The 20,636-nt window shown below is 43.6% G+C and overlaps 1 pseudogene across 1 annotated transcript; it reads right to left on the bottom strand.

Annotated features, from left to right (window-relative positions):
• Positions 1-1,310: 1,310 nt before the first annotated feature.
• LOC147428058 (N-terminal acetyltransferase A complex catalytic subunit NAA10 pseudogene) lies at positions 1,311-2,291 on the bottom strand (annotated as a pseudogene). The gene is made up of 2 exons (XR_015185967.1): positions 2,138-2,291; positions 1,311-2,058 (listed from the first exon to the last, which is right to left on the bottom strand). The product of XR_015185967.1 is annotated as an N-terminal acetyltransferase A complex catalytic subunit NAA10 pseudogene (transcript).
• Between the last annotated feature and the right edge of the window lie 18,345 nt (positions 2,292-20,636).

Here is a 20,636-nt window from a genome sequence, read left to right on the forward strand (position 1 = left end):
CAACACGTGTGGTAGCTGCCATTAAGAGTAAGAACCGACCAAACGGTGAAAAACTCTCTCTCTCTCTCTCTCTCTCTCTCTCTCTCTCTCTCTCTCTCTCTCTCACACACACACACACACACACACACACACACACACAAAGAAAGCTCATCACTGATTCTCTATTACTGTTACCCCCTGTAGGTGCCCAAAAGGTGCCTACCTACAGGGAAGTAAAATTGATACAAATGCCTAAAGGCAAGTACAAGGCTACCGGAAGGCATAAAACCTGTAAACAGTAAAAGCCCATCAAAGACTGGAAAAACTGAAAGATAACGGGTTGTAGGCTGAAACAACGGTAACACTGAAAAAACCAAGGGGAAATCCCTCTAGTGAGGGTAAAAGTGCCCTGGGAACTAGGTGGAGAGCCAAGAGGAGAAGATATCCACAAATGCCTCTGGAAGATAGGCACCTAGTAGCTGTCAAGGGAAGAATCCTCCAAGTGGTAAGGGGGCAGCTATGCTACCCGATACCACCATGCGACTGGAAAGAAACTGAACCAGCAAGGAGGAGGATGGGCGAGAAGAAGCACCAGTGGACACCTGACAGAGGTGCTAAAAACCATCGCCCTGCGAAGCCATGCACGCACGCACAACACAAAAACACAACAGCCAAAATGTATGCCAAATGGGGTGTACTTCAGAAAAGACAAAAAAGGCTTGAGAAGATTCTTACGGACACTTAACGAGGGGCCATCGGCTCATCCAGGGCCATCTCAATGACTACACCCATCTATGACCCAAATGTATTGGCCTAGTGTCACAAAATAGATGGTGTGGCAGCCCTGTTGCACAGCTTGATTGCAGACATGGCAGTGTATGGACAGCGTGTAAAGATGCTAGCTTACGTGGCTGAAATCTGTAATTGCTATCTAGGTAACCATCAAACTATCACTCAACCTGTATATCATCATAAGGTCAAAAAAGTCTCAATGTACTTAATATAAGGAGGGATAAAACAAATGCATGAATCTGTAAAACGAAAAAAAAAAAATCAGTACTCAATATCTTTGTTTACAATAAGAACTTAAAACTAATTAGAGTAAAACAAATGGGCGACATAGATGAGAGATGCTTCCTTGAATAAAAAAACTCACTTTGTATAAAAACTCTCAAATATAGAGTCATTAGCATATAGGACAAGACAGTGCTAAGTAACAATTCCCAACCTTCAAACTCCTACAACAACGCGGTCATAGGCAAATGAGCAAACCTAGATTCGCAAAAGAAGCTTACCTTGAAATGAGATTCTTCAAACAAACAAACCAAGAATAAAGCAACGCGAGACCGGTATATTTTGCAAGATTTTTTTCTTTGCTTGTTAACATGTCTACTCAAAACGCAGTCATCATAGACTTTAAAAGCATTCAGGAATTAGACACTAGATAATCTCAAACCTCCTCACAACCGGAAAATTGAATGATTAAGTATCCGTCTTATCTCCTTTTTGCACAAAAACTCCTTTCTTATCCTCATCTCTTGCATTTTTATTTGCAGAACGTGAGCCCTCTGTGTGCTCAACAGACGATTTGCCAGCATGAGACTTTCCTTCAACAGCCTTGGGTTTCAGCTGCTGGCGCATGTCAAACGCATCCTCACCATCTGCATAATACTTGGCCTCCACATCATGAATTTTGTAGCCAAGGGTCTCTGTATAGAGGTGAAAAGCTGCCCTGTTGCTCTTGCGGACGTGGAGAGACACATATTCAGCTCCAAATACCTCTTGCATAGCTCTCTGGGCAGCACTCATGAGCTTGGTGGCAAGGCCAAGCTTGCGGTGGGTGCGAAGCACAGCAAGGGAAGTTATGTGGCCGTGGCATTCCGAAGACTCCTCTTCCATCTTAGCGAGCACATAGCCCACAATCTTCTTGTTATAATCTTCTGCGACATATAGCAGCTGAGGCCACGAAAGAATGTGGTAGAAATAGTACTTCATTTGGTAATTCTCGGGCAGACACATCAAGTTACATGTCTGCATAGCCAGGAGGTCATCTACAGTTGCTTGCCGAATGCACACCATCTGCGAAATCAGCCAACGTGGGCGACTCTGACAGAAAGAAAGCCTCAAAGACTCGCGTTAGAAAGCGCGCTCCTCTTACCTTCACTCGCAGCGCGCGATTGCCAGTCCAACTATGGCTGGGTTCAGACGGAACCGGCGGAAGAAACACATCTGCTCAAATCTTCCGCCGCCTAGTGTGAAAAGCGTGGAGGAGAAAAAGCGAAGGGGGCGGAGAGAGGCCATCAAATCTTGGTGTAGGGGGGGAAGGGGGTCGGTAGAGTAGAGGGCTCGGCGAAAGAGTGCCTCAACTTCAATCAATCAAATTTCGACATGGAACATTGACACCCCTGTGCATTTCTCTTTTGCTGCCTAGTCTGAACCGGCCCTATGGCTTATGGGTCCGACTCAGTCCGAGTTGGAACGAGAGGGCATGGTTACACACTAAGGCCTCTGTCTCACAGTCCGCCCGGACAAGTGTGCTATTGATGTGGCAAAATGGGATTGAATGTTGTGTCCGCTACATTGAGAAGAAGAGTATTTTAACGTTGTAGGAAACTATTCCAAGAGACCTAGATCTATCCGACGAAGAGAGTTGAACTCAAGACCTGTTATTCAAGAGGGAAATGGCATAACCAATCTACCATACTTGGGTGATAGAAAGGTTATACCATTTTTCTCCTTTTATTAGCACTCACACGCACACATACCCCCGAGAAGAAGAGTATTTTAACGTCGTAGGAAACTATCCCAAGAGACCTTAAAGATCTATTTGACGAGGAGAGTTGAACTCAAGACCTATTATTCAAGAGGGAAATGGCATAACCAATCTACCACACTTGGGTGATAGCAAGTTATACCATTTTCCTCTTTTTATTAGCACTCACTCACACACACACACACACCCCAGAAGAAGAGAGAATAGGACCATCTCCACCTCCTCAACGGCCACGAAGTGCGCAAACGATGCTTAGTGGAGTCAATCTACAGACTTGACACTTCCCTCGAGGTGACCTTTGCACCGTTCATTGCACGATGTGGACAGAAAGAAAATTATATATAAAGGTGTAATGGAATTGGACAATGAACATTGAGAATAGAGGAATTAAGAAAATTGCAGTGAGCATTTTTATGAGAATACTTTGAGAAAATAGAGGGTGAACTTGATTAGAGGTAGCAACATAATCATTTTACTTAATTAACTTGGCATGAACAATACTTTGCAAGAGAGAGAATTAGAGAACTTGACAACAATTGAGGACCGGATTTATGTGGAGCCGGTCCCCCCTCCAAAAGGCTTTTGTATTATAGTTTCTCCCATAAAGAGAGACTTGGTACAATAAAAGCTTTGTTTTCCTTGAGACCTTGATGGTGCAATGAAGATAGAGAGCTTCATGCACCACAATTATACCCGTATCTTAGCTAAATGAAAGCATTAACTTGTCCACGACCTCAGTCCCAAGACCTCAAACACCTTCAAAGATGGAGAGAGCTAGTAGGAATGAGGGTAGCGAAGAGAAAGAAGAAGTATTTTGTACGAGAAAGAAGTAACGTCTTCTCATACCATTTTTCATAGAGCTTAGCATAGCATAGTAGCATAGTAATGGAGATGAAGAAGATGGTTAGCATAGCATTGAAGCATGGCTCTTGGTTGGATTTGGATTCCATAGCCAAGAGTTGTTGCTGTAGGCTCTCAACTTCTCAAGCTTGGAGAAGGGGATGGTGTTCTTGCACGACACACCCTAAGAATGAGTGTGTGTGTGTGTGTGTGTGTGTGTGTGTGTGTGTGTGTGTGTGTGTGTGTGTGTGTGTGAATATGGTCAAGCACACCCCCTCGTTGCTTGGGTCAACCCCCTCTTCTAGCTCTAGCTTGGAGATGATTGGACCTCCTCAAGCCTGGCCAATCACAAGCTTTGTGTATAGCAAGCAACAAGGATAGCATTAGGACAAGTGTCCTCCTTACCCCTTTGGGAGAGAGGACTTGAATAAAGCTTTAAAAATTAATTAATTCAACTAAATTCTCATTGGACCTCTCTCAAAGGCATCCAATGGGCTTTGGGCACACAATGAGGGCAACCTAGCTAGCGCCTTGACATGTGTTCTATTTGCCTCTTTGAGCTAGGGGTGTCCCTTGGATGAGGGAAAGACCATTCAACCCCACCCCCTACTTTCGCCACCTCCTTTGTAGGCCTTGCTTTGACTTCAAGTACCTCAAGCATCTTGGCTCCCAAGTACCTTAAGCACCTTAGTCAGCAAGAACGACAAGCACCTCAGTCAGCAAGCACGACAAGCACCTCAAGCTTGGGCCGGGTTCGCACCTCAAGCTCAGCCCTAGCTTGCCTAAGGCCCTAGGTCTAAGGACTTTTAACACTAACTTTTGGAGGTCTTTAATGAAGCTAACCCTAAGGTCTTTCAAGCTCCATTAGCTAGCATTACTCTTTGATAGACCATCTCTCATTTGGACCCATTGACTTTGGTCCCTTGCTGAGATAGATCCATAAGCACATGTCTATATTCTAACTCTTGTTCCCGTTGATTCTCCCACATTAAATGATCAGTTTAATATGAGAAAATATTTTGGGTCAGTTAAGATTTTATGACATTACCTCTCTCTTAAAATCATAGTCATCCTCGACTATGAAGTAGAGGAGATAAAGCCTTAGTCATTAGTCTATGTTTCTTAGCGGGTAGAGGATCCCTTTTTACCCTACGACATCATTCCATGATGGATGACTAATCCATTTGGGGCTTAGGATCTCTATTTGACATGATGGATGTTGGCAATTCATGGTGTTTGAAAATCTGAGATATGAAGAGGGTTGCTATTTGGTGTGCCTTAATAGTCTTTTTGACTGGAATAAAGATCCCTTAGTCCCATGGATAGACTTGGGTAATCCAAAGATAAAATCCATGGATATACTCTCCAATGGAGAATTAGGGATTGGTAATGGCTAGAGTAATCCAGGTTGTTTCCCTCTATCATACTTGGTTTTTTGGCATACCACACATTTAGAAACATACTCTTGTATATCCACTTTCATGGTGGGCCAATAAAAATACATCTCTACACCTCGAAGAGTAGGTTGAATCCCTCTATGCCCCGCATAGGGAGAAGCATGGGATTCATACATCACTTTCTAATGAAGGGAGTGAGTAACACATAGCCTGTTTCCATGGAGAAGATAACCATCCTGCAAGGTGAATGGTTCCTCTTTCTTCCCTAAGGCAAGGACTGACATTATGTCTTTAAAATCAATGTCAGTAGCATACTCATCTATCATGGAAGATACGTCATTGTGAGTTGTTATAAATACCGCATTTGCCCTCGGTCGTCATGATAGTGCATCGGTCACTTGATTATGCTTACCAAAAATATGAAAATTAAATTGCGAAAGAAAATTTACCCACCTCATTTGTTTGTCGAAGAGCTTGGTTTGCATCATGAAGTAATTGAGACTTTGATGGTCCGTTTGTAAGATGAATGGAGCCCCTGTTGGGGTATAAAGCCAAATGTGGTCGCCCAGGTAAGTAGACGGGCCGCCAGGTATGTACACATATTCTTTTGTAAAAACCTAATAAGAACTCACTATGCTCTACACATTATAGTAGAGCGAGTTCACCATATAGTCGTGCTCTTCTTCTCGCACACTCTCTCTCGCGTCGCACTTCCGCTCGTACTCCTTCAACTGGTATCAGAGCTCAGATCGAGGCTCGGGGCAGCACTGCAGGAGGCTAGAGTCACCAGCTCAGATTGGAGTGAAATTCGACAGGCGAAGACACGGCCCCAAATCCTGTGGGATGATCCGAAGGCCTCGGTGTTCTCAGAATTTCATTCTGAGGTCATCTAGGCCACCGTCCGGCTTCGACAAAGGTCTGTGCAGGCCATTTTCGACTACGTGGTCTCGGCGGGTGCAGATCCAACTCTGCAAATTTGGGGTTTTCGGCCTACGACTGCAGGTGATGAGGATATCGACACTCCCAGAGTGTTGATTTGTGGCTGTCTACACATCGAAGGACGGCTCACAGTTCTTGGAGGCGTGTCACATACGACACGGGCACATCTACACACAGACTGTAGGCGACATCCAGTAGTTCATCAGGTAGCTTGTGTTTGCTGCTTGATATTCCAGATTTCATCCTGAAATTGCAGGTACTTCCACATGGGATGTATTGTCAGAGATGATGTATGTCTGTTGAGGGTTTGCTGGTTGTGAGTCACGCAGCAAACAACCGCCGTAGCGGTTACAGCATACAGTGGGAAATTTGTGGATGTATGACTTTGTGGGAAGTCTATGTATTGTCAGATTTACTGCAGCCTTTGTTGAGGGTCGAGTGAGGTTTTATTGAGCTGGGGGATTCTCGAATGTTGAGATCCTTTCGGTGATACAGGTCTTGGAGCGATCCCTCGAGCACCCTTAGATAGGTAGCTAGGATGTATTGACTGTGAGTTAGACAGTTGGGATTGCATATTTGCTTTACTGCCATTGAGGCATTCTCGCAATCTATGCTTATAGGACAGTGACAGGACAGTGAGAGACAGTACAGGTGCAGGACAGGTTTACCCGCAGCTTACAGTGTCAGAGAGACAGTGTTTTTTGAGCTGTTTTTTGGTCTGTTTTTAGTACACCAGAGCCATTTTACAAAGGAGACTCTGCCAAAATTTCTGCAGAATCGGAAGCTTTCTTGGTTCATTTGACAAGTTGATATTGGTTCAGAGGTCAGTTTACAGGGGAAACTCTGCCGAATTTTTCCTAGAAAAGTAAACTACTGTGAAGCGTAGCTATGGATGGATCACAGGACACTGCTCTTTACAATATCAAGAAGCTGGATGGAACCAATGGAACCAATTTCCCATTGTGGAAGAAGCAAATTTGGCACGTGTTGGTACAAAAGAAGCAGATAAAACCTATAAAGCTCAAGGGGATAAAACCAGAAGATATGGACGAAGATGAATGGAGCGAAATGGATGAATTAGCACTTTCTACCATTATGCTGACTTTGGCAGAAAGGGTTTACTTCAATGTAGCAGACGAGATGTCGGCTTATCAAGCATGGTTAAAGCTGAGTGATCTTTATGAGAAGCAGAGTGCAGCTTCACAGGTATACTGGCTTAAGAAGCTTGTTGACTTGAAGATGAAAGAAGGGACACCTATGTCCAATCATCTGAATGAATTCAACACAATCTATAGTCAGTTGTCAGCTCAAGGTGTCAAGTTTGATGAACCTGTTAGAGCTATGTTCCTGTTGATCACATTGCCGGAAAGTTGGGACACTTTTTGCACAGCTTTGAGTAATTCTGCACCTCCAGATGGCTTGAACATAGCAGGTGTAGAAGGAAGTCTCCTTACTGAAGAAACCAATAGAAAGACAATGGACAAAGGCAAAGGAACAGCCTTAGTTGTCAGGGGAAGGACCAAAGAAAAGTACAAAGGTGGAAAGAAGAATCAGTCTCGTAGCAAGTCCCGCAGTGCTAAAGGCAAGAGTGACATAGAATGCTACCATTGTGGCAAGAAGGGTCACATGAAAAGAGACTGCAGAGAATGGAAAGCAGAAAAAGGCAAAGAGAAAGCTGAAGACCATGGTGAGAAGAACAAGTCCTCAGTGAAGATTCAAGAAATAAATGTGACAAACACTGTTGCAGAGGATGACAGTCTAGTGTTAGGAGACATCTACTTCTTGAAGAATACAATGGACTCAGCTCTTCTTACAGCATCTGATGGAAATGCACTGAGTGACTGGATTATAGACTCAGGGGCATCACTTCATGTGTCTCCAAACAAGGAGTGGTTTACTTCTTATGTGACCACTAAAGATCATGTTCGGCTAGGCAATGGGCAGACATGTGAGATCTTAGGTGTTGGAGATGTTCAATTGAAGTTTCAGAATGGCTCTTCTTTCACGCTGAAGAATGTGAGACATGTTCCCGCAATTACAAAGAGCTTGATCACCACAGGTTTACTTGATGATGCTGGCTACGTCACCATTTTTGGATAGAACATGTGGAAGATATCCAAGGGTTCTATGACAGTAGCACATGGAGTAAAGTCTGGAGGACTTTACATGATTTATGTATCAAATGTCTCTAAAAATGTAATCAATGTAATCGAGCAGCCGAACGTTTCTTTGTGGCATAGCCGGTTAGGACATATGTCCAAGAAGGGAATGGAAATCTTGTCTCGTTCTGGTTATTTGCCTGGATTTTCATTTAATGATTTTGAATTCTGTGAACATTGTCTGTATGGTAAGCAAACACAGCAGCCACATAAGCATAGAAGCAGTAGAAGAGATACACAGTTGGCACTTGTTCATAGTGATTTGTGTGGACCTATGCCTAACCTATCTCTAGGGGGAGCTTCTTACTTTATGACATTTATAGATGATTACTCGAGGAAAGTATGGGTTACTTTCTCAAGCACAAGGATGAAGCGTTCAGTGTTTTCAAAACGTTTGTGACACTTGTGGAGAACCAGAGTGGCAAGAAGCTTAAATGCTTACGCATTGACAATGGTGGAGAGTATGTTTCAAAGGCCTTTCAGGACTTTTGTGAGTCAAAAGGTATAAAACATGAACTTACTGCTCCTTACAATCCTCCTCAAAATGGTGTTGCTAAGAGAATGAATAGGACCATACAAGAGAAGGTCAGAAGTATGTTGTCTAATGCACAGCTGCCAAATGGGTTTTGGGCTGAAGCTGTATCAACAGCTGTTCATCTTGTAAATAGATCTCCTAGCAAGGTTTTGCAGAAGGATTCAGTGCCAGAGATGGTATGGTCAGGAAAAATGCCCTCATACAAACATCTCAGAGTCTTTGGCTGTGAGGCATATACTCACGTTCCAAAGGAATTTAGGAACAAACTTGAGCCAAAGAGTAGAAAGTGCATCTTTCTAGGCTATGGTAATTCTGGTGAGATGGGGTACAGACTTTGGGATCCCGAATCCAGAAAGGTTGTCCGCAGCAATGATGTTCACTTTAATGAATCCAAATATCATTCTAAACCAGAGAGGGTTGAGGAGATTAGAAAAGTTGTCTTCCAAGAAGATGGACCTGCACGTGCCAGACAAAATGTCAGGGCTAAAGAGGAGCAAGGACAGGATACAGTGGAACCACAGGTTGTGGCTGAGCCTGAGCCACCTATTGTGCGTAGATCTGGACGTGTCACGCGACCTCCTGATAGGTTTGTTCCATCTATGAATTATGTCATGTTGACTGATTGCAATGAGCCTTCATGTTACAAGGAAGTAGTGCAAATGAAGGACTCCAGGAATTGGCAATTGGCCATGTAGTCAGAGATGACAGCTCTGCATAAAAACCAGACATGGAAGCTAGTTAAATTACCACGGGGCAAAAAGGCTCTACCCTGTAAATGGGTTTACAGGTATAAGATCACCGCTCATGATAGTCAGCCAAAGTACAAAGCAAGGCTTGTTGCCAAGGGCTTTAAGCAAGAACAAGGCATTGACTTTGATGAAGTCTTCTCTCCGGTGGTCAAGATGACTACATTGAGATGCTTTCTTGCATTGGTTGCCATATTAGATTTGGTGTTGCACCAAATGGATGTCAAGACAGCGTTCTTGCATGGTGATTTAGATGTGGAAATTTACATGCAGCAGCCAGAAGGGTTTGTTGAGAAAGGCAAGGAAGATTGGGTATGCCAGTTGTTAAAGAGTCTTTATGGCTTAAAACAATCACCGAGGGCATGGTACCATAAATTCCACAAGTTTATGCTTTCTCAAGGCTACAAACGTAGTGAGTTCGATCACTGTCTATATACAAAGAAGGCTAAGGATGGCAGTTGGCTGATCCTTATTTTGTATGTGGATGACATGTTGATTGCTGGCAAGCACTTGGAAGAAATTTCAGCTTTGAAGTCAAAGATGGAAAAATCGTTTGACATGAAAGACATGGGTGAGGCAAGTCATGTACTTGGTATGCGCATTGAGAGAGACAGATCAAAGAAGTTGATTTGGTTATCTCAAACAGAGTATATTGACAAGGTTTTACAACGTTTCAATATGGAGAAGGGAAAGGCATTGAGTGTTCCATTGCCACCATATGTGAAACTTAGCAAACAAGATTGCCCTGTGTCTGAGGAAGAACAGGCTGAAATGGATAAGATTCCATATGCGTCTGCAGTGGGTAGTTTGATGTATGCAATGATTGCTACTCGCCCAGACATTGCATTTGCAGTGGGAGTAGTAAGTCGATACATGTCAAACCCAGGCAAGAAACATTGGGAGGCAATGAAAAGAATATTGAGATACCTGAAAGCTACAAAGAGTATGCGTATATGCTATGGGAGTGAGGAGCTAAGTGTAAAGGGTTTTACAGACTCAGATTATGCAGGTGACTTAGACAACCGAAGGTCTACGTCAGGGTATGTCTTTACATTGGCTGGTGGAGCAGTATCATGGCATTCTAGATTACAAGATTGTGTTACTCAGTCTACTACAGAGGCTGAATATGTTGCAGCATCAGAGGCATGCAAAGAATCAATTTGGCTTAATCGACTAGTAACAGATTTGGGAATCAAAGAAGAGATGCCTGTGTTATATTGTGATAGTCAAAGTGCTATACAATTGGCTCGCAATCCAGTTTATCACTCAAAGACAAAGCATGTGGATGTGAAGTATCATTTCATCAGGGAAATGCTCGAGGATAAGCAACTTCAGCTTGTCAAAGTTCACACCACGGAAAATCCTGCTGATCTACGTACAAAAGGACTTCCCTCAGAGAGCTTTGTGCATTTTCGCAAGCAGTTAGGTGTAGGGTAGTACATCACTTCTCTACATCTCTTGTATATTAGCTTGTATAGTAGCTTCTCTCACACTTAAAGTACCACATTGGACTTTAAGTGGGAGGTTGTTGGGGTATAAAGCCAAATGTGGTCGCCCAGGTAAGTGGGCGGGCTGCCAGGTATGTACACATATTCTTTTGTAAAAACCTAATAAGAACTCACTATGCTCTACACATTACAGTAGAGCGAGTTCACCATATCGTCGTGCTCTTCTTCTCGCACTCTCTCTCTCGCGTCACACTTCCGCTCGTACTCCTTCAGCCCCCAATAGATAGTGCTTCCAAGTGTCGAGGGCATGTAGGATAGCTAGTAGCTCCTTCTCATAGATTCCCAATACTCTCTCGTCAAAATTGCGTCTTCGACTCTCATAGCTATGGCATTCCCTTCTTGAAGCAAAACTGCTCCAAGGCTTTTCTCTTTTGCAGTCCATATGTACTTAACATTTTTCTTGGTCAAGTCATGTAGTGGCCCTGCTATTTGGGAGAATTTAGCTATGAAGCATCTATAGTATGCACACATTCCAATAAAGCTATGTAGCTCATGTAGATTCCTTGGATTAGGCCATCCTTTTATTATCTCAAGCTTGGCTGGATCCATATGGATACCATCTTGAGAGATAATATGACCTAAGTATTGAATCTCTTGGAGAAAAAATTCATCGAAGAACAATCCAGTGAACTTGCTGTAGGGTCTAAAGATTTTCTCCTTTAGGCGGTTGAATGTGACTGGAGAATTTGTCAAACCTAAAGGCATGACAAGATATTCATAAAGACCAAACGTTGTATGGAACGCGATCTTTACGATATCTTCATTCACTATCCTTATTTGATGATAGCCACTTTTAAGGTCAATGCTGCTAGAGTAGGTCGTCGAACCTTGTAGCTTATCAAACAGGTCTTCTACCTGTGGTACGGGAAATTTGTTTTTGATAGTGATACGAGCTAGTGCTTGATAGTCCACACACAGGCGGTATGTGCCATCTTTCTTTTGCACTAAAAGGACTGGAGAACAAAAGGGAGGCCATCCCCTTGTCTACCAGCTCACTTGCAATCTCCTCTTGTTGAGCTTGAGAAACTCTATAAGGAGGTTTATTAGGCGGTGAGCTCCTACGTAGAAGCTCTATCATATGGTCATCATCCCCTCGTTTTGGAGGTAACTCCATAGGGATGTCATGGATAAATACATCTTGGAATCCATTTAGAAAATTAGACAAGTCTAAATCTTCTTGATTCCTACCACTTTGTTTTGTTAAAACATTAGCATCATTTAGAGACTCTTTGACAAAAATCATGTACAAGAAAACCGATCTTTTCATTGACTTATCAAAAGCAGGTGAATTTACAAGTGGTATAGTACGATTGGACTCATTAGCATCTATATACATGCTCTTTTCTGTGTAGGTGAAGTAGATTCTCCTTTCAGGGAACTTCATGTTGGCAGCCACACGGTTGAACCGTGGCGCCCCTAGGATAACATCCTCATGTTGGAGAGGAGAGATGAAAAAGTCTTCTTTGTCCACGTAGCTTTGGACATGAAGCCTCAGCTTCCCAATCAAGGGAGTAACTGAGGCTTGCTATCCCTTGAAAGCCCCATTGGTAGTTACAATATCTCCCATCTCGAAAGCTTGTATACCAGGCTTTGTGACCAACTCCGTTGGTATGAAGTTGTGAGTAGAGCCAGGATCAAATAGGATGAAGGCATCATGCTCCCTCAGCTTCCCCCAAGCATATGAAAGGGATGATCCTTTGCAATGAGCATCCTCTTTTGGAGCTTCAACCATGGAAGCTCTAGGAGTCTCATTGCGGCCATTTCTCTTGGGGCAAGAACGATAGCCATGTCCCTGCTCCCCACACTTAAATCATTTGTGATCTTTACGAAAAGCCTATAGCTCTTCAGGAGAGAGTTTTTTTTTACCTTTGTAAACTCCTTTCTCCCTTGGTCTTGTTGTTGTTGTTGTTGGAATTGCCTTGGGAAGAACTTTGAGCATTGTTCTTTCCCTTTGCATCATCTTTGTTTTCCATGAGCTTGGCATTCCTTTTAGCCCCTTGTTGGAAATTGATACAAGATGCAACCGTAGTGTGGTGGATGACTTCCGTAATAGAACCGGGCCGCTAGGAGTTGACATACTCGGCCATTTCTTTAGGTAATCCCGCACAAAATTGTTGCTTTTGCTCGACGAAATCTATCTTTTGAAAGACTGTAGCTTTGAGATGTAAATCCCAAAATTTGTCTACATATTTGTGGATAGAGTCGTGGAAGAGTAGCTTCAAGCTTCTCCATTCAATAAGCACTTTTTCCTTGGTAGCACTTGCAAGAAATTTCTTCATTATGGAAACTCATAGAGTTTTCCATGTCCTTGGGGCTTCGCCATTCCCACGGAGACTAGCCCACCATTGACGGGCAGATTTTTGAACGTGCATAGCTACATGGTGCAGCTTGGAGGACTCTATGAAGCCCTCGTCTCCAAAGGCCGCATCAAATTGTTGAATGAAGGCCAATACTCTGTCAGTAACACCAAAGGTGCCATCATAGGTGAGAAAAGAGATACTCTTTCCTCCCTCTTTGAACTTATTAAGCTTGTGGGACCTTTTCCAAGCAGAATAGGATTTGTGATGTCCTCTTCTCTTGTATTCTCTAGGAGAATAACCGCTGCTTTCATTGAAAGAGGAGGAAGGTAAAGAAGAAGGAGAAGAGGATGACCTTTTTCTTCCTTTGTTTCCTCTCTTTCCTTTCATAGTGATGAGGAGAAGGACTATAGGATCATCTTTTCCTCTTGGGAGGAGTTCATGATCGTAGAGACCTCCGTCTTCGTGGAGCCACATCTTTAAAGAAATTAGGAGATTCACTTCTTTCTCGTTCATAGGATTCCTCCTCTTCTCTTACCGGAGAGAGTCTTCTTTTAGAAGTTTCAACAAGAGGCTTCCTAAGCTCTCTCTCTCTCTTCTTGGAGAGGTAGGGAAATCCCATAAGCACTAAGTTGTTGGGTAACTTCGGCTTGCAAGGCAGGGTTGTCCACATCTTGTTGCAACCTAGTAACAAGATAGTTCACAAAAATTGGGGCATCATCACTAGCACCTTCATGTGCAAAATAAAAGTTGTCAATATTCATTCTACTCTCTTAATCATTGTCATCCATGCTAATTAAACTTATGTGCATGTTACTTTGTGCTTAGGTACGCTCAAAAACCTTAGTTGCTACTCTTCTTTACCTTTGAAATTAGCTCTCAAGCAGCCACACCCGTGATTTAGAGACTTTTGATTGCAAAGAATAGTGGAGAGGCTCTAACATTGCTTGGTTGATTATGGTTCCTTTTGAGCTTGCTAGTAGCTCAATAATGGTTAAGCCAAAGGCCAGCCCCAAGAGACTCCTTTATTAAGTCTATAGTTCCCAACGGTGTACCTTGAACTAAGTCCTTTTCAACCAAGATAATAGATTCTTGTCCCACTTACCCTCTTGCAATGAACAGGTCCAACCTTTCATGGACAACTTAAGGACCTCTCTTCTTAAGAAAAGAAAAGAGAAACCAATAGCTTTGATACCAATGTAATGGAAATGGACTATGACATTGAGAATAGCGGCATTAAGAAAATTGTACTGAGCATTTTTATGAGAATACTTTGAGAAAATAGAGGGTGAACTTGATTAGAGGTAGCAACATAATTTATACTTAATTAGCTTGGCATGAACAATACTTTGCAAGAGAGAAAATTGAAGAACTTGAAAACAATTGAGGACCGGATTTATGTGGAGCCGGTCCCCCCTCCAAAAGGCTTTTGTCTTATAGTTTCCCCATAAAGAGAGCCTTGGTACAATACAAGCTTTGTGTTCCTTGAGACCTTGATGGTGTAATGAAGATAGATATATTCATGCACCACAATTATGCCCATAACATAGCTAAATGAAAGCATTAACTTGTCCCCGACCTCAGTCCCAAGACCTCAAACACCTTCAAAGGTGGAGAGAGCTAGTAGGGAATGAGGGTAGGGAAGAGGAAGAAGAAGTATTCTTACGAGAAAGAAGTAGTGTCCTCTCATACCATTTTTCATAGAGCTTAGCATAGCATAGTAGCATATTAATGGAAATGAAGAAGATGGCTAGCATAGCATTGAAGTATGGCTCTTGGTTGGCTTTCATTCCATAGCCAAGAGTTGTTGGTGTAGGATCTCAACTTCTGAATCTTGGAGAAGGGAATGGTGTCCTTGCACAACACACCCTAAGAATGAGAGAGAGAGAGAGAGAGAGAGAGAGAGAGAGAGAGAGAGAGAGAGAGAGAGAGAGAGAGAGAGAGAGTGAATGACAGAGGGTATATGGTCAAGCACACCCCCTCGTTTCTCGGGTCGACCCCCTCTTCTAGCTCTAGCTTGGAGATGATTAGACCTCCTCAAGCCTCGCCAATCACAAACTTTGTGTATAGAAAGCAACAAGGGTAGCATTAGGGACAAGTGTCCTCCTTACCCCTTCGGGACTTGAATAAAAAACAATTCATAAATCCAACTAAATTCTCATTGGGCCTCTCTCAAAGGCATCGAATAGGCTTTAGGCACACTATGGGGGCAACCTAGCTAGGGCCTTGACATGTGTCCTATTTGCTTCTTTGAGCAAGGGGTGTCCCTTGGGTGAGGAAAAGACCATTCAACCCCACCCCCTACTCTTGGGGCTCACCCCCTCCTCTGTAGGCCTTGCTTTGACTTCAAGTACCTCAAGCATCTTGGCCCCCAAGTACCTTAAGCACCTTAGCCATAAAGCATGACAAGCACCTAAGTCAGCAAGAACGACAAGCACCTCAAGCTTGGGCCGGGTTCGCACCTCTAGCTCAGCCCTAGCTTGCCTAAGGTCCTAGGTCTAAGGACTTTTAACACTAATCTTTGGAGGTCTTTAATGAAGCTAAGCCCAAGCTCCATTAGCTAGCATTTCTCTTTGACATACCATCTCTCATTTGGACCCATTGACTTTGGTCCTGTGCTGAGATAGATCCATAAGCACATGTCTATATTCTAACTCTTCTTCCGGTTTATTCTCCCACATTAAATGATCAGTTTAATATGAGAAAATCATTTGGGTTAGTTATGTATTAGTTTTTATGACAAAGGTACCGTCTGCCCTATGTGACAATGAAGCTGCCCAAAAGGGCCTTTTTCAGGCCTATCCGTCCCCAACTCTAGGGGGGCGTAATGTGATCAAGGCCCAATAGGATAAAGAAGCCAGTTGTGAAACGAATGCCTTCAAAAATTCATAAGCCCCTTCGTTGACCAAGGCTAATTGTTCACATGACTAGGGTTGTTTGACTAGATAGATTTGTACGCAGTACTGGCGACCACACCTCATTGTGCTCAGGAGAGATGCAAATGTTGGTTTTCGGCCAAAATTACAATCGTTATTGAGGATGAAGCATTACAATGTTTGTATTCGCACAAAACACAAGGTGTTTTTTTTGCAATTCAACAATAAGTGAATTCATGAAAGCATGGCTTCTTCATGGTATTCCAAACACAAGCTTGGTTTGATTGCAAGGAAGCACATGTTTGTGATAGGGGTTGTTCTCAAGGGAGGCAAGCCACCAATTTTCACAAGAGACAATTATTCTAGTAGTTATCAGTTGATCAAGCATGGCATGCATGGCTTTCATGTCGTGAATCTTTTGAGGACTCCATGTGGAGATCACACATTTTCTAGGACTAGTATACAATGATAGTCTTGGACAACAATACTATGTACATATCTTCAATGTGAATTTTGAAGTTCTTAAGATGAGATGTCTATTTCACAACGGAAACTATAATGTTTTGGAGCATGGTTTCCACCACAAAATCAAGGCTTATGGTTGTAGTGTAGTTGTCATTGTTTGGAGCATAGATGCTATGTCCAACATCTTTGGGTTGACTATTTTTCTACACAAGGTGTTTCTAGTAGGGCAAGTTTATACTATAACAAACATTTCACTATTAAGGCAATCATACCACATGGTGGTCATGATCAAGTTCATATTGAAATAGTATATGGTTTTTGATATGTTTGGGTGAATTTTATCTTCCACATATTTAGCTAGAAATTTATGGTAAATCTCTTTACCATTTATTCCAAGTTTGATAATGAAGAATATTGCCAAGGGCTTACTTGTCACGCTAAGGTAAGTCCGAGCAGGCCAAGGGCCAAGACAAACATGAGATAAAGGAGGTCCTATAAATAGCATGGCCAAGGGCCTATATAGGGCATAGTTGGGTGGTGATTTGCATGTGCTAGTCCCCCGAGTCTTATATTGGTATCAAAGCTCAGGGGAAAACGGTGATGGAGGAGGGGGGGAGCCATGGAGCTCTCATGGATTCTTTCTCTCTCTCTCTCTCTCTCTCTCTCTCACACACACACACACACACACACACACACACACTCTTGACATAATTCGATCTTGAACTGGTACATGATTAAACTACCTAGACACAAAATTATTGACGACACACACACTCTTAGTCTTATGGTTCTTCCATAAATAACTGTCCACACGGTTTGTTATACAAAAAAAGAATGCTCCAATTAGCACCTTGTCCTCCATCAATATCAACACTTTGAGCAGCGTATGATGAGGACAGTGTCTTGGATGCAGTACTCACGAACATATTGTATTTCATAAAAGATTCTAATAATAGGATTTTTTTTTCATTTTCTTTTGTAACTCTTGAACCTATTCTTCTTGGAAAGTAATCCCACAATCTACCAGTAGTAATGATGTTAATAAAAAATGGGTCTCTTGATCTAATGCTCTCAGATAAACATACCCTATAAATACCCCGGCACACAATGTGTAAAGGGTCCTTATAATCTAAATATCGACACTTCTCTGTACTACCATAAAAAAATGGGCAACTCTACATGTTCTTGATTTAATGCACCGCATGGAAATCGGGAGCCTTACTCTGCATAAATGCCAGCGCTCTGCGTAGCCTGCTCACAGATAGTTTTTGCACTCCCAACCTGCGCCACAGATCGGTTGGTTGAGGGCATCACATCTGGCCTTGTGAGAACACCACACCAGTACTCACATATGCACGCACGCGCGCACGCACACACACACACACACACACACACACACACACACACACACACACACACACACACACACATTTATCACAAGCCCTGCTGCTTTTACCCACACAAATGGATCGTCTCGACTCTGTGATGAAGACTCAACAACACATTGTCTTTTTTGTCTGTACGAAAACTGGCGTCTTGCACATCTGCGATTCTAGCGGTTGACAAACACCAAACTCTATGGCTTCTACATCGACCGATCAGGCAATCATGCCTATTTTGAGACATTTGGAAGGTTTTAGATGGTGCTTTTTGAGACATACAAATGGTTTTTTTATGTGACTGCAAATTAGCAGTTGATGACCATATTTTGACATGCTAATTGAATGATAACTATTCACCCTTTAAGTGTGTATTGCATGGTATCGGGATAGTTAAAAGGTTTCTTGAGACATACTGTCTACAACCTGTGATTTGATTACCATTTTTTATTAATGCTTGATAGAAAGCAGTGGTCTTGTATCTGGGATATATGGTTATGGTTTTTTTGAAATAATGAGGCTCAAACAAATGCACACACTACAAGAGGTCGCTTAAATTCCAGTGCCAAATTACCGTGGCGGGCGTCGGTATATGTGTAGGTAAGTATGGAGGAGATGAATTTTTGTAAAAATTTCATTTTTTAATTTTTGACGTAGATACCGATCTCTCTTCCGGCGCATATACAGGTCTCTTCCGACGCCTGTATAGATGAGTTTTTCGACGCCTAGACTGATATCTGTACCGGCAGACCATGCAAAAACAAACTTGCGGGTCTTTTCGTGCACATTTCTCTAGTTTTTGTGCCTCTTCTCTTGCCACCTCCTCCTCACGTACTGCAAAACTGGTGCCTAACAACTTGCCAAAGGTGAAAATCTTGCTTGTGGACTACTCTCTAGCACCAAGGTGAGATTCTTTTCAAGTTTGCTTGTAGGTTTAGGGTTTAGGGTTTAACATAGTGTGTGTGTGCGTTTTTGCAGGTTCAAGGACGTTGGTGCAACCAAAGTTGGTCCGAGCCAGAAGGTGGTCTATGCCAAACAAAGGCTGCAGGTAGGTGCAGTGCAAAAGGCTAGGGCAGGTACCGTAGGTCCTGGGTAGCCAAAGGGTAGCGGAAATGTATGATTGATGCGGCCTTTTAGGCCAAAAGAGCTCAAGTATGGTCTAGGTGGGATAACAGATGAAGGTGCCCAAACTGCCAAGTCAGTGCTTTAGAATGTAGTGCTCGATGTGCTCTAGAAGCCAGGCCAAACGGCTCCTCAAACGGAGCCCTGGTGCAAGATACTGAAGTTCAAATTTAGAAGGTTTGGCAGATCCCCGACGCACAGGAAACTTGCGGAGAGGTTGATGGCCCAAACAGATGTCAACAGATAGATGTGTAGAGCTCAAATTAAAGAGCATGCCTATCTTCTCGGATTGCCAATCGGAGCTCGGGGTAGCAAGTTATGGCCATCAAAAGCTTTTTCGAGGGCCAGTTATGGGCCAAGTCAACCGCATCGGAGGATGCACCATCTGGCATCTTTTTAGCTTCAACCAGGCCCTAGAAGGAGGCGGACATCATGTGAGGATACCACAAATCAACGGATCGTCAATTGAATGCTCGGTCAGCGAGATACGACGAGTTGAAATTGGCGACAGATGCTAGAGAGAAAGATGCAGATAATTTTCTCGATTTTGGGTGGCCTCGGATAGCGAGCTCAGAGGGATTGGAAGGTGATTGTAGCCAACATGGGGGAGACCTGACCGGGTACCATGGCTCACCAGTCAAGTGTAAAAGCAGGGAAGGGCAAAGGCATGAAGACAAGGGGAAAAAAGGAACTTCATTCTTACATGTTGGGGAGGTTTTTCCAACCCAAGGGGGGGCAAATCACCTGCATGCGCCACGTGGCAGACAAGTTACCCCATAGGCGAAGTTAAGGGTGTGGCGCGGGGAGTATTTGGGGCAGAGCGTGACCCTTCCACTGGTATCAATGAGGGGAAAGAGCTCCCGGGGAGCTCAGTGATGGCGAGTTCCGTGACGTACTGTGAAGGCGAGTTCCGTGACGTACTGTGAAGGCGCCGCGTTGGCGGTGCCAGTAGCGCGCAGTGGCGCGAGGGGGTTGAACTGGGATGTTTTGGTAGCGGCAGTTGGCATGCGGCGGTGCCAGTGGCGTGCGCCCGTGCGCGAGGAAGGTTACGGCAGCTGATGACATGGCACGCCCGTTAGGAGTTCGCTCCCGCGGCCCTTGAAGGCCCGCTATTTGACGGCAAGGGAGGAGGGCACTAGCGATATCGCTAGTGCCTCCCCGGCATGAAGAAGGGAATCAGTCCCACGGTGGAGAGGGCTGGGCATACAAAGAGGGAGAGAGTGGCCAGACAGGGCAATTGGGCCCAAGCCGGAGTGAGTGCAAAGGGCGGGCCCATTCTAAGGCCGGACAAAGCAAGGAAAGGGCGGACAGCCCGAGCATGGGTCAAAGGGTAAATGAGACCAGTGCAGCCCAAGGGTGGACCAGATGGGAGAAAGAAGGGAATCCAAGGAAGTCCAGGCCAAGCCAAGCCAAGCCGAGTTGGCAGATAGAGTGCAGATGGGTCAAAAGCCCAAAGGGCCAAATTCAAAGGTAAAAGGGTAAGATTAAGAGGGAAAAAAGAAAAAAGAAAAATAAATGATCCCAAGGGCCACTAGCAATGTCACTAGTGCACCCCCACCTCAAGCACAAGCCAAAGAGAACCAAAGGGAGCAGATGAAAATAAAGCAGCTCCCCCCTTCCT

The sequence above is a fragment of the Adiantum capillus-veneris genome, chromosome 23 (assembly GCF_014529385.1).
Source record: "Adiantum capillus-veneris isolate H3 chromosome 23, ASM1452938v2, whole genome shotgun sequence".
Lineage (NCBI taxonomy): Eukaryota > Viridiplantae > Streptophyta > Polypodiopsida > Polypodiales > Pteridaceae > Adiantum > Adiantum capillus-veneris.